A 15,464-nucleotide genomic window follows, 5' to 3' on the forward strand; every position below is an offset into this window, starting at 1 on the left:
AGACTTCTGTTTCGTGATATCCAAGCAGTAGAAAAAAACCAGTCCACTCAAATTCTCATTTGCTATTTTTACATAATAGTATTTTGATTTAAGATGTTAGCAATTAATGCATCATTCTATTTGCAGATGCCAGAAAAATGTTGTGTTCCTGGTTGCAACAGCAACTACAAATCCAGCAAGGAAGAGGGTTACATCTCAGTGTTCAGATTCCCTACTGAAGAGGAAAACAGAAAACGGTGGACAAGAAATATCCCCAGAAAGGACTGGACTCCATCAAATAGAAGTGTCGTTTGCATTAAACATTTTGAAGAATGTGATGTATCAAGAGTGGAGATTTACAAGGACTCTGATGGGAACTGTCACGAGTTTCCTCGTCAAAGGCCATTGCTTTTACCAGAAGCTGTGCCAAAAATATTCCCTGGGTTACCATCGTATTTAAATAAGGTGCAGCCTCCAAGAAGGTGTGACCCAGAAATAAGAAGGAAGCGTGCACGCCATGAAGAGGAGGAGAAGAATGAAGCCATGCTAAATGAGGACATTATTGCAAATTTTCAATGTTTGTGTGCTGAGTACCAGGATAGAATAAACAGTGTAGGAAAGTGGAGTGTTAGTGTTAAAGAGAATAAGATATTCTTTTATACTATAGATTTTTCTGAAGACATTCCTCAGGTCAGAGCGAGTATGGAAATTAATGACAAACTCATTTCAAGTGTGTGTGTGAATGGTTTCATTCTGTCACATGAGCAGCTCAGCTGGATTTTACCTTCCTCACTTAGAGTAACCAGATGGTCACAAATTGAAAATATTTTGAGTAGAGTTATCAACTGTGATAGCTACACACCCACCTTTAGTTCTCTTTTAAATGAATTAAAGAATATTGTAAAGAAACTTACTCTGCATTGAGAAGCTAATCCAAATTGCTGTGCCACACTCTTGTTTCTGTTGGAACAGATAGATTTGTTGGCAATGAATAAGCGGACATATTCGGTTGATATGATGATGCATGCATTTATCATCCACAACCAATCTCCAGCATGCTATGCAGCACTCCGGTCAAGTGGATTGCTTACCTTACCACATGTGAAACACATTCAGCAGCTTTCATCTTCACTGAAGATTTGTCCAACCAATAAATCACAAAATGCCCATTTTCTTAAAATTGTTATGGATAAATTAGATGAGAGAGAAAAATTTGTAATTCTGCAAGTGGATGAAATTTATGTTAAGCCATGTATTCAGTTTAAAGGGGGGAAACTCCATGGATATGCAGAAAATAATGCCCCATCTGAGGCAAGAACTGTACTTGCCTTTCTCACATCATCTTTATATGGCAGTTTCAAAGAAGTTGTTCATTTGGTTCCTGTCAAACAGTTGTCAGGCTCAGATCTCCATAAATTAACACTTAATGTGTTGCAGTTTCTTTCCTCATGTGGTCTGACTGTTGTTGTTATTATATCTGATAACAACAGAATTAATAGGAATATGTTTTCACTATTGGTAAAAAATTCCAGCAGTCCATATTCCTTTCTGTCATGTGGTTCCCCTGTATTTGTAATGTTTGACACAGTTCATTTGTTAAAAAGTATTAGGAACAACTGGTTGAACCAGAGGGACAGTGACAGAACATTTAAATTTCCCCATTTTGACTCAACAGCCAATGATCTGCTAATGCTCGACCAGCTTTTGAAATTAGCTCCTCGGTTGACTCACAAGTCAGTGTATCCCAGTAGCTTAGAAAGACAAAATGTCAGTCTTGTCTGCAATATTTTTAATGAGACAACACTTGCAGGCTTAAAAGCTGAATATGGTGAAATTTCAGGAACTGTACACTTTGTTGAAATCATTCTCCGTTGGTGGAATATTATTAATGTTAAGAACTGTACAAAGGGAATTCACAAACAAAATGAATTGTGTCTGCCTTTCACTAGTGCTTCTGATGACAGGCTTGAATTTCTTGACAAATTTTTAGCTTGGTTAGAGAGATGGAGGGCTTTGGACACTACCAGTTGTCTGACCACAGACACTCATCAGGCACTGTATCAGAGTACTTCTGTTATTTCAGAAGTTGTTGAATATTCTTTCAGTGGTGTAGGTGTGCAATATCTTCTCACGGGAAAACTACAAACTGATAATTTGGAATCAAGGTTTAGTAGGTATCGTCAATTATCGGGTGGAAACTATAACGTTTCTGTAACCCAGGTATTTGAATCTGAAAAGAAGTTGCGTATAATGAGTGTTTTGGGAATAAAGTCTGCAAAATATGGCCCAGTAAAATTTTCTCCAGAAATAATGAATGACAAGCATCTCAGATGTAATGTCTACACATGTTGACGTGAATCCGTTTGTTAGTGTTTTGAACTACATAGGCAATGAAACCGTTTATGTACACCAATCTGTGCTTCTGTATGTTTGTGGTTATGCAGCACACAAAACAACACAATTGCTCAGTTGTACAACATGCACTGATTTTGTTTTAGGCACACATACCACAGATAAATATTTTGATAACCTTGTCCGAAGTGGATTGACTGTGCCATCAGATATTGTTGTGGAACTTGGCACTTTTGTATATACAATTATGCAGCTTTTAATATCTGAAGAGTATGAAACAAAATTCTTCACTTGTCAAAATCAAAAGCAGTTACTACTCAATCTGGTTGGCCAAGGAGTTAAATCACATGTTTCTCTGCAAATATTTGTAACAGATTCATGTCTCTGTGGAAGGCCAGTTACTGATATCTACAAAAAGCTGGTTTCCATTATGTGTAACATATCGTTAAATAATTATACCAAACTCCAAAATGATCATTTAATATGTTCCAAGAAGGAGGGAGTTAATAGAAAATTAAAAACATTACATAACTTTTGACACAAAATTATGAAATTTCTTTCTTACCCATAACCTCAGTCCTTAAATGCTTCGATTAGTACTGGTAAGGAGGAGGTGGCCACTATGAAATAAACTTTAATGCACTGATAAATTTCAGTCATGCTTCTTATTCAAATCCTACAGCAAGGTCCCCAGTTCATTCTGACTCAGAAAGATGTGTGAAAGTATTTAAATAGATTGTGTATCACCTATGATTTTAAAAGAAATCTAACATACCAATGAACAATACACAAAAAACGTTCGTTAAAAATTATTATTATTATGCCACCCTCATATATAAAGGTGTGAAAGATATGTTGCAGCTGCCAGAAACTTTTATATTAGTTTGTCATTTATATAGGAAGGAACATGACAATACATTTCAAATAACAGACTGAAATAATTGCAAGTCTGCAAATAATGTTTCTAGGCACCTCACAAAATTGTTTGCTGAACTTGTATCTCCAAATCTCGGGTAAGAAACGTCATAGTATACTGCTATGAAGCACATGTGAGTTATTTAAAAGTTCATCGTTGCAAGGAAACGAGAATAAAATGCGTAATTCCGACATAAAGTCGGCGTAATACTGCGAGAAATTAGCTTTTCCAGGGTACTGTGTTATTTATAGGGCCCAAATCTACAAAAAAAGAAAGTGATTGCGTATTTATATCTGACACGTCGTCTGCAATCGGCGAAATCTAAACTTCAGTCTGACATGCGTAACCGAAACAGATTTTCGGGATTAGCAATGACTGATGCAGCAAATGGGCGATCGAAATAATTTGAAAAAAGCAGTCTCGATATAAAAAAATTCTCACTTCCATGTCAGTGAGAGAGTGATTTTCGATTAAGTAAAATGAAGATACAACAGGTTCACGTAATTTAAACGCCTTTAGAAATAGAATTAATGTTTGAAACAACTTAAAAAAAATAAATTTGTGATATTGAGGAGCGTGTAGTGATACTTTCGCGATTTTGATCTGCCTGCAGCTGTTGGGTAAAAAGCAATAATTTGGTTTTTGTCGCCAAAGCTACGTAGTACGTTGGTAGCTTTGGTCTCTGTTCATTTGTTTTAGTTATTCCGTAATAATATATGGAGCAATATGTTTGTTATTGGTTACAAACAAAAACAAATGAATAATAGTGTGGTAACGGGATTACTGTGTTCAGTCATGCCCGATTTGAATTCAAAAAACGTTACCGAAGATCTGCAGTTTTTGTACATTTTAATACATGGCTGTAAGTGGTTGTACGTCACTAGTGTACCGCTTTTGCTGTTAATCAAGGCCTGTGAACAAATAGTACAGTAACTTGAAGAATGAGCATGTAATGTGATGCAAGTATTTATCATCCTTGTTATTCGTTTATTTTTGAAACTATGTTAGGTACGTCACGTTACACTGAAAAATGCGTAAGCGTTGGCAGACAGACAGATGGTTTCAGTTTTGCCGTAATTGAAGCTCATAATATACATTTGAACTTCATCTCACTCATACCACTACTCTAACACTTCTTCCACTGCCTTAATTTTGTACCCAGCGTAGTCTATACTAGATCAGACAAATTTGATAAAGTTTTGGACCTTGATGTCCCAGTTGTCTCAGATTTTTTGAACATCTGGCCATACCCAGGTAGTTAACAAACACCGCGAATTCCAACAGCGTTTCCCTATGCTAGACTATTTTCTTCGAAATCATGATAAACTGCGTGAATTCCCAAACCTTTTGAGAAATATTTCTGCATATAGCTCTATAACTATTGAAGCTAGATAGTTAACACTTGTCAGTTGAAAGCATGTGAACTATACGTTAATTACTGTCAGATTAAATTTTCCTTGCAAAAATTGAAGAAAAAATCTATTTGAAAATCTCAAAAACACACTTTTTATTTTTCTAAGAAAAATGTGTTGCTGCCGTATTTCTGTTTGCCTTTGATAAAATTTGAAGGTGAGGAGAGGATGAGTAGAAAGGGGAATTGATTTTTAAATGTACAAGTCTACTGCACTACATTGATTTTTCTTAAGTTACAAGGGATCATCAATAATGAGGAGTGGAAGTTTTGGTGTAGCTTCTATTCTACTTTTAGATGATAATTACGCTGTTATGTTATTGGAGAGATTTTTTTAGAAATTTGTGGTAAGGTCTTATGAGACCAAACTGCTGAGGTCATTGGTCCCTAATGTTATTAAGGGGCAATCAGTTTTCTTATGATACAAGATGACTCGCAAGTTCTCATAACCTATAATTTTGCTGAAAATTACTCATTTGTGCTTTGATGTATGAAATTCAGTCTTACCGGTGGACCGTCGGCCAATCCACAATGCATCCTTCGGTTGCATACTGCAATGAGGATAATACTGAATTCGGATACATGTATTACACATAGACATTTTAGAATGCGTAAAATGCAGCACAGTGATATTTAATGTTTTCCATTCAACAGCCTATCTTAAAATGGCAGCATTCACAAGACTTCAACAATAATGAAGGAGAATTCACTGTCTTCTCATAACAAATTGTAAAAGTGCTTATAGCATATTTATGGGCCAGTGACAACAGACTTTCTGCTAATGCGATGTCGATTTGAAAATGAAATTATGACACACAAACAGCTGTGCAATAATAGCTCAAGAAACCATTGTCGGAATCTGTTTTGAACAAAGGAATACCGTCAGAACCAAGCGATTCAGAAATCATCCGAGGGACTTCCCTCTCTCATTCCAATGTGTGAATTTTAGGTTGCAATTCAGCCATATGCTGTGAATGATAAATCAGGTGCACAGACCATAGACCATTCCTAAACAGAAGACTTCTACAGAAAATGTGTCATTGGACCTCGATTGATTGCATCTGCTTGAACCAAGAGTAGCCTACCATTTTTCAAAGTTGATGGTATGTTGCTTGCCAACATTCAAAGAAATTAAAAGTTAGTGTTCTGTGCCCAAAAGGATCAACTGCTTCATTGTTTTTCCTTATCTATATCTTGAAATATCTTACACATCTTAACTGGTTGTACTCTAGGATAAGCTGAGCCCAGTACGGCCACTGGGGAGTCTGTACTTTGATTTTTTATAAACTATCATAATAACCACTTTGTTTGTTCTTGTTTACAATTTGTTGTAAAATCCAAACAAAAGGCATCTTACAAATGAGACTTCAGGTAACATAGCTCAAGTGACTGCTTTGTGTAATCTTATTTTATTCATTTTTATTCTCTTGTGGGAGAAAGGGATTGCTTAAACCTTTCCAAACAAAATGCAAATGATTTTCATTAAAGTCATTGTTAGCCTTTGTTTCTATGGTGGGTAACTTTTATTACTTAAATATATCATCATATTCATACTATATATAGGATTGATAAACATGTAGTTCAGTTCTTAGTAAGACTAATACCATAGCTTTGCTTCTGGAGGAAAGTTGTTGGTAGGTCGATTTGGGAGAGGGGACCAAACAGTGAGGTTATCAGTCCTGAAGAAAAGTCATCATTTCGCAGCTTGTTACTTAAACAACTTAAAATGTACATAATAGAATGGTCTTAACATTGTATCTCAAATACCTTGCTTTCTTTATCTTGAAATTTAACCCATTGTACGAGGGCCGTTCAGAAAGTAACCTCCGGTTGATTTAAAAAAATACACCAAGTTAAATAAAAATATTTTAATATATACATCTTACAACTACATCTTTGCACTATTTTTCTACATAGTCTCCATAGCGATTGAGGCACTTATCGTATCTCTTCACAAGCTTTGAAATTCCTTCTGCATAAAAATCACCCGCTTGTGCCTGGAGCCAGCCTGTGACCGCACCTTTGAGCTCTTCGTCGTCATCAAACCGCTGTGACCCGTGTTCTTTTGTCTCAGGGTTCACGTACTTAATCCAGGTTTCGTCACCGGTCACGATTCTGTTTAACAATGGTTCTCCTCCGTCCTCATAACGTGACAGAAAGTCTAATGCAGAGGCCATTCTTTGAGTTTTGTGGTGGTCGGTAAGAATTTTGGGCACCCATCGTGCACAGAACTTACGGTAACCCAATCTTGCTGTCACTATATCGTACAAGAGAGTCTTAGAAATCTGTGGAAAACCAGTAGACAACTCCGACATTGAGAAACGTCGATTTTCACGAACTTTTGCATCAACTGTCTGAACGAGTTCGTCAGTCACCAATGATGGTCTACCACTCCTCTCTTCATCATGAACGTTTTCTCGTCCACTTTTAAATAAACGTACCCATTCACGGACAACTCCTTCACTCATAACTCTTGGTCCGTACACGGCACAAAGCTCACGATGAATAGCTGCTGCAGAATATCCTTTGGCTGTAAAAAACCTTATGACAGCACGCACTTCACATTTGGCGGGGTTTTCTATTGCAGCACACATTTAAACTGCCACAAAAACTAAACTAGCGCAGGTACGACGTTCACTCGACCACGGCTTGATGCCGACTGACCTGTTGAGTGCGTGAACGCACAGATGGCGTCGCTACTCCCCCCACAACCCGCACTGTGACCAATCGGAGGTTACTTTCTGAACCGCCCTCGTATGTAAACAAAAGGACTGTTTTTGACACATACCAAACTTTTTTTAATTTTTTTTTTTTCATTTATTTAAATTGAGCATCACTTTAGATTTCTAATCAAAGCTCAAACCAAGACATTTACATTATTTATGTTGCTGGTGATTGACAACTGTTTGAAATTAATTCGCTAAATAGGAATAACTTGGTACCATTGTATTAGGTACAGATGCTGTACCTTCTGGTGTTATATGAAAATATGTGCCAGACTGGGACTCGAACCCGGATTTCCCGCTTGTCGCAAGGACTCCTCTTACCATTAGGCTATCTGTTCACACCTCCTGGACCGATCCAAACACTGCGTTCCTATACTGTAGTCTTACTTTCATCACTGAATGCCTGCAGCTTAATTCTGTATGCCTGCATTAGTGGGAATAAGACTGCATAGCTATTCATTATAATCTAGGGGCTGCACCAGTATGGAGTATTACGTTAATAATGATTAACAGCCGCTTGAATTCAGATCAAAATAAATTAACTGAATGTGAATTACCTGGTGTCAGCTATTTTAGGTACTAATGTTTTACCTGTTGGTGACATTTGAAAATTTGCACCGGACTGGGACTAGAACCCAGATACCTTGCTTATCGTGAGTGGTTGCCTTAGAATGAAGCTATCTGTGCACACCTCTTGGATCGACACAAACTGCTATACGTTACGTTGTCCTCATCCCGACACCATAGGTGCTGGTCGGTCTGGGAGGCAAGTACAGACAGCCTAATCTTGAGGCGAGCACATGTGATAAGTGGGAAAACTGGGTTCGAGTCTCCATCCGGCACAAATTATCACGTAACCATCTGGTAGGACATCCGTATTGTAACAACTGATGTCAAGTTACTTGGATTCGGTGAATTTATTTCGATCTAAGTCATTTATGTTAACATCAGTTTCAGATTTCTAGCAACAGTAGTTTTGAAGTTTCATGGCAATCTCAAAAAATGCTTCTCTTGTTATTTGAAAAACAAATAACCTGTGCTTCAACAGAATATTACATTTGTTAGGCCTACTTTTTGTTTAGTCTGTGGGTATATACTGTAAATAAAAAATAATAAATACCTGACACTTTGATGTCAAAATCTTTTGGCGATTTGTTATAAACTAGCCCACAGGTACCAGAAGCACGGGTGATAATTTCTACATTATCCATATTGGTATCATATATCACGTTTAATAATGATGACGATAAGATATGTAATAGTAGTCCTAAGCCTCGACAGTACTAAGAAGAGGAATTGACATTTTGTATTAAATAGTCACAAGGGGACAAGATCACAATAAAGCAATGGACAGCACTAGATCTGCTGTTCCAAAAAGCTGACAAAACAGAATGGGGAAAAATAGCACTGCATTGCACCACATGATCAAATAGTGTTCACTCTGTGACAAACCCCATTGCAGTGTCCTTGCTAATCAGTGAAATTACCTTTTCACCTGTCAGCCCCAAACACACACACACACAAACACACAAACACACACACACACACACACACACACACACACACACACACACACACACACACACACACACATTGATTACATTTTGTGTAATGTAGAATGGAGTATATGGGAAGCGGCCTGTTCTTTTCAGTAATCACAAAGTTTTTCATGCTCAAATTGTAAACATTCTTAGTGTGGTATCCACATTTTTAGTGTCTCCCAACTTATCTTCAACCACGTTGTTGCCATTTGACCTGACTTATATCCCTAGCCGTATTGCTTAGCAATCTCCCACCGCAACCAAGATTTCAGGTGAGAAACAGTGCCTTAGTGTTGGCAGTAATAACTAACATTTAGAAGGGTGCATAAACATTTTCAGGAAGCTGTTTCTAGGAGTTCTATGTGACACGGTGGGGGTGGGTGGGACTAGTGAATACAAAAGGGGGGGACCCCAAAATCACTGGAATTTCTTTGTAGAAAGCATTTACTTTATTGTTTTTCAAACACAACCTTGACCTCCTCCTAGGTACACTCCATCAGCATCAATGCACTTGTCCAAATGTTTATTCCAATGTTGGCAATACCTTCTAAATTCATCCTCTTTGTGAAGTGCTAATACCTTCGTGACACTGCGTCTTACATCTTTGATATCGGCAGAAAAGTTCCCTTTAGAGTCTCTTTTTATCCTCAGGAACAGGAAGAAGTCAGAGGGTGGTAAATCTGACGAATAAGGCACAGGGTCAAGGTAGTCGTCTTTGCTGAGGACAAAAACTGGTGAACACTGAGAGCTGTGTGTGTGTGTGTGTGTTAGTGTTGACAAGATGCAGGGACCAATTACTGGAATCCCACAAAGTTGGACGTTTTCACACCAAACTCCTGTGCAGACTTTTCATAACTTCCATATAGAATTGGTGTTCACTGTATGGTCTTGAGGGACAAATTATGAGTGTGCAATCCGTTTGATGCAAAAAAAAAAAAAAAAAAAAAATTTGACAGTGTCTTCACGTTCGATTTCACTTGCCGAGCTTTTTCTGGACAATGTGGGCCAGTTAACTTCCATAGAATTGACTATTGCGTACTATCTGGATCATACTGATAGCACTGTTTCTCATCACCTGTGATGATTTTGTTGAAAAAGTTTAGATCGTCTTTGAATGTATCCTTCAGTTTGTGACAGGCTCAAACGTGATGATCCTTTTGATCTGTGGTGATAATTTTCAGCACAAACTTTGCTGCCTCTTTACACCTCCCCAAATCAACAGTCAAAATGCTCTGAATTGAGCTCCAGGACAACCCTGGCATGTCCTCAAATTGGTCAGTTGCCTGCATAGATCTTTGTTAATCAGATCACGCATTTTGCTGACATTGTCCTCGTTCCGAGCAGTCGAAGGGCGATTGGAATGAGGCAGATCTTCAGTGGCCATTTCTCTGATTTTGAACTGAGAAAATTGTTTGTACACTTGAGTTTTGCTGAGAGCATGTTGTTTGTGCGTTGTTTTAATCATCACATCTGTTTCCGTTACTTGTCAAGAACATAGCGGAAACAGCTATGATGATGCAAACAGCTCACAAACAACATGCTCTCCGTAAGACTCAAGTGGTTATGTGAATTTTGAAAATAAAATGAAAATGATAGTAATGATGAGGAAAATAATAAGAAATGGTAATAGCAAGAAAAAAAAGCATATGTTTACCTTATGTATCAGGAACGTGTGCCTTTTAAAAAGCAGACATAATTAACATGAAAGTTTAAGTAAAAGGAATTGAAGAAAATATGTTTAAGGTCAGAAACTGGTTATTTTCCTTGACTTCAGTAAGTGTGGTAAAACTGTAATAAGCCTGATCATAAACTATTTGTACTGACATTGTTTCACTACTTCTGTGGACTACACTGCAAAGAGAGCCAATTAGCTGTTAGCATGTCTTGCTTAATCATTAATCTTTTAGTTAAACCAGGTTAAGCAATTAATGTAACTACGTGAAGTAAGTTAAATTAACCTTCCCTGAAAATCCATACCAATTAATATTACTGCACCCAGTATAAAACAGTGTAATCCCAGTTTTGTCATGTAGCAGATGAAATATACAAAACCCATTTTAACTTATACAACATAAGAACTTCTTATGTAATTTGTTGTTGGAGAGACCTAATCATTTATTCACAAAAAACCTTAATCTACACTTGTTAAGGCACCAACATCAGTAAATAATAACTTAACTCTCATAGAAGACTTAGAGGATGTTCCTTTTCTTCAAGCATTTTGATTACTGTTAGCATTACCATTTCTGGAGGACTCTCCCTTCTGAGCAATTCCAGCCAAAAACTAGCCAGTGTCTGTAGCAGGGGAAAAAGGAAAAGAATTGTGTCTCTGCAGAGAAAAAAGGGTTTAATTACTATTAGATACATGGGTAAATCAATTGTTATCCACAATTTAGTTATATTTTTGTTTATTTTGGTAGTACTGTCATTTTACGTTGATGACGCATACTTTGTTCATTGGCTGCTCTGCTGTCTATTTGCACCAAAGAAGAGCAATGTTCAGTGATGCTTTTATTGTGGTCAGAAGGCGTATCGGGCCGAAATTCATCGAAGACTTTCAGTACAGTACGGGAATAGTGTTTTGCCACAACGGAGTGTCTAGGAATGGATTGAAAAAATTCTGAAATGGTCGCACAAGTGTTACACACGATGAAGGAGCCGAACAACCGTTTACCGCCACAAATGAAGAAACCACTGAGCATTCATGTGAAATGATTCTCTTAGATAGACGATTAACTATCGATGAAGTGGCACATCGTCTGCAAATCAGTCACAGTTCTGCCTATGTAATCATCCACAACAGACTTGCGTTTCATAAAGTTTGTGCAAGATGGGTCCCAAATTAACTCACACAGTTGCCTAAACGAATGCGGTTGGACACCTGCAAAAAATATTTGGATTGCTATGGTAATGAAGGGAACAACTTCTTAGACAAGATCATTATTGGTGACGAAACATGAAGCCATCATTACAAGCCGGAAAGTAAACAGCAGGGTGTGGAATGGAAACAACCAAATTCGCCATGCAAGAAAAAGTTCAAGAGACAACCGTCTGCAGGAAAACTGATGCTTACTGTTTTTTTCGACGCACAAGACCCAATACTGGAACATTATGGGGAAAGGGGCACAACAATAAACAATGTACATTATAGTGAGATGTTTACTGCCAGGCTAAAGCCTGCAGTTCGAAGCAAATGCCCAAATGCTGAGGATTGCTGTCAAAAGGTGTTGTGTTGTTGCACGACAAAACCCTTCTGAATACTGCTGCCCACACTGCTGAAACGCCCCAGAAACTCAAATTTGAAGTACTGGATCATCCTCCATATAATCCTGATCTTGCCCGTTCTGACTATCACTTGTTTGGTCCAATCTAACAGGCATTAAGGGGCCGTCGATTTGCCTTGGATGAAGCAGTGAAAGAAGCGGTGCATTCCTGGTTCACAGCTCAACTGAGAACCTTCTTTTATGAGGGAATCAGGAGGCTTATACAACGATGGACCAAGTGTGTTGAAACGCAAGGAGGCTATGTCGAAAAATGATGTTCTTGTTAAGTTTCCTGTTTGATTACAATAAAATTTTATAACTACTTTGTGTATAATAATTGACTTACCCTCGTAGGTTCTTCCTTGTAGCAAGGGGAGAAAGATTTCGCACTACATTAATCTACACCGTGTAGGTGCTCACCCCCCTCCCTCTTTTTTTAATGAAAAGAAGGAAGAAGAAACATTACTTGACCTCAATACTAATTTTAACATTCGCAATTTTAACATTCGCTATGAATTTTTACATCATTTGGTTCATCATAATAGACCCTAACAAATGGTACCTCCTAATCAGGGCACAAAGTCCTTAGGCCACCATCCAGTCACACTTATACAGGGTATGAATGATAGAAGCTGCCATAATTATACAGCAGGTACATGTCATTGTGCTTGACAAAAAAAATCTATTGAGATATCACTGTATCACATTCTTTATTTTGGTACTCCTAAAAGGCAGATATTTGTGGGTTTGATAGTTGATGCACTTCTGTTTACATTGTCATCTGACGGCATACAGCGTTTCTTGTCTATTACAGACATTGACACAGTGGTCAGAGAAAGGTAATGGATGAAGCAGAGCAATGTAAGCATTGGACGTGTACAAGAATGCTGCGTGGTGTCTAGATATTAAAATACTACCGAAACAAACAGTTTAAACAGTCACTGGGTGGTTGACAACATATAATCCATTTTACATGACCAATGAATTAAGTATAACCAGATGTTTTCTCTTTTACAACATTACCATAAAGGAGGCCATGGTAGTAAAGAAAAGCTACATAAAATAAAATGTGTTTCCCGTAGTACAAAATGAACCAATTATAATTTGTTGTGCATTAATTACAATCAACTGTTTTCTCTTTTTACAATAAAACTGCAATGAAAATTAAATTCAGGTTGTTTCCCTTTGCTACAAAAGTACTGTAATGAAACCCACATTACATTGTTTAGTGTTACACCAGTGTTCAAAATGCCCACCATTCATTTCAACACGTGCTTCATGATGGCGAACCCAGTCTTGTCACACTCATTCACATGTGTGCTCATATGCCTTCACGGTATTGGCAGCATCGAATATCCTCTGTGTAAGTTCATCCACACTATTTACTTTCTGGACATAAGTAATTCCCTTCATAGGGCCCGAAAAGTAAAAAAAATCCAGTGGATTTAAATCAGGACTGCATGCTGGCCATCAATGTGCACAAAAACATCCTATCCATTGTCCTAGAAATCGTCCATTCAAAACCTCCATACTGTGTGACCAGTGTGGGGTGGAGCACCACCATGGAGGAACCATGTATTGTGACATATGGCTAATGGAACATTTTCCAATGAAGTTGTTAGCAATGTCTCCTCTAGATAGTTTCGGTAATTGTTAGGAATCCATCATGCAGGTAAAACGTAAGGCCCAATAATTAAATCATCGATTATACCTGCCCGTACATTTACAGAAAAGTGGTACTGAAAATGTGTTGCTACTACTTGGCATGGATTGTGTTCATTCCTCGTGTGCACGTTATGAAAATTAGTTATTCTGTCGTGAATCAAACACGGTTCAATCTGTGATGAGTATTTAGTTTACCATGCGATCTGTTGTTGCCTACCTGTTTCCGATTCACTCTCGCTATATCTTTATGCGCAGGGGCAGGGGTGATCCTAGAAGTCGGTCTAGGGGGGTTTTGGGGGAATGGAATATCGCTTAACTAAACGAGAGTTGGGGTCCTCCACCGACAAATTGTTAAAATTTGGTGTTGCTTAAAGTAGTTTTTGGTAACATGTCTACAGAATGTGTGTGCTCGTGAAAATAATACGATTTGTCCCAGATGTCTGGCAATTTCGAATTTTTTTGTCTGGGGTCAGCAGTTTGTGTTGGTAGGCATACCCAGCATAGGCCTATTTAGCTTCCTTGATTGTTGTAGGTGGTATTCGTACGTTAATAATCATCCAGTGTATATTAATAAATAATAAGATGCCCTTTTTAAGTTAATAATCATCTAGTGTATATTAATAAATAATAAGATGCCGTGTTTAAGTTAAATGATATTTATTGGTTTAGATAGTAAGCAATTTGCTGCTCTTATTCTTTTGTTGAAATGTGTTTGAAATACATAGCCCCATAGCTAACTCCTTGCCACCGCCCCTGCACAGCAGTAAATAATGCGAACCGATCGCTTACATAAGCGTACCTGTGTTGGAGGACGTGTGGGACAGGCTACCTTAGTTTTTCATTCTCTTTAATGGATTCTTCCAGTCTACTATGCATAATGTTTCCACAAGTCACATCTAATCCGTGTGCGCTGTCCAGTGTCAACTTTTCCAAAAACATTGTCCTGAGCCGAACTTTTTTTTTTTTCCCTGGAACATTTGTAGGAAATGGACAAACATTTTACTAGATGTTTTAAATCATTTGGTTGTGATTTACTAACATGATTTTTTTTTTTTGGCAGCTTATACCAATTACATCTTGTATGTCGGTTCGTATATGCCTAAAATACTTCTCCTTAACTTTCTGCCAGTTACTCGTCTTGTTCGCATTGTGATAATCTAACTACTTCTCATCTTGTAGCAGACTCTTACAGTTAATGAGACAAATGTATTGTCATCTATGAAACTTCCAAAATAAATATAATCTTAAATCATTGCAGTGCCAAATGTTTTATCTGCCAAGTGCCTAAACCTAGTCTGAAGAGCCAGTAGTTACTCAGATACCCTGAATTTTGAAAATACGTGTTGGTCAGTTGATAAGACTGTCAGGTTTTCCATGATAATAGCTTACCCTTGCTCTTTGTAGGAAGGTGCTCCCACAAACAGTGATGTTATTTTATTCCTTATTTGTCTTCCGCATGTACACTACTGGCCATTAAATTTGCTACACCTAGAAGAAATGGAGATGATAAATGGGTATTCATTGGATAAATATATTATACTACAGCTGACGTGATTACATTTTCATGCAATTTGGGTGCATAGATCCTGAGAAATCAGTACCCAGAACAAC

The 15,464-nt window shown here is 37.7% G+C and overlaps 1 long non-coding RNA gene across 1 annotated transcript in view; it reads left to right on the forward strand.

Annotated features, from left to right (window-relative positions):
* Positions 1–3,979: 3,979 nt before the first annotated feature.
* LOC124720300 overlaps positions 3,980–15,464 on the forward strand; it is a 71,628-nt gene continuing 60,143 nt past the window's right edge. Inside the window, exon 1 of the long non-coding RNA XR_007006122.1 lies at positions 3,980–4,109. This is a non-coding gene — a long non-coding RNA (uncharacterized LOC124720300). The remainder of the gene's footprint in view (positions 4,110–15,464) is intronic.

Source organism: Schistocerca piceifrons, chromosome 11 (assembly GCF_021461385.2).
Source record: "Schistocerca piceifrons isolate TAMUIC-IGC-003096 chromosome 11, iqSchPice1.1, whole genome shotgun sequence".
Lineage (NCBI taxonomy): Eukaryota > Metazoa > Arthropoda > Insecta > Orthoptera > Acrididae > Schistocerca > Schistocerca piceifrons.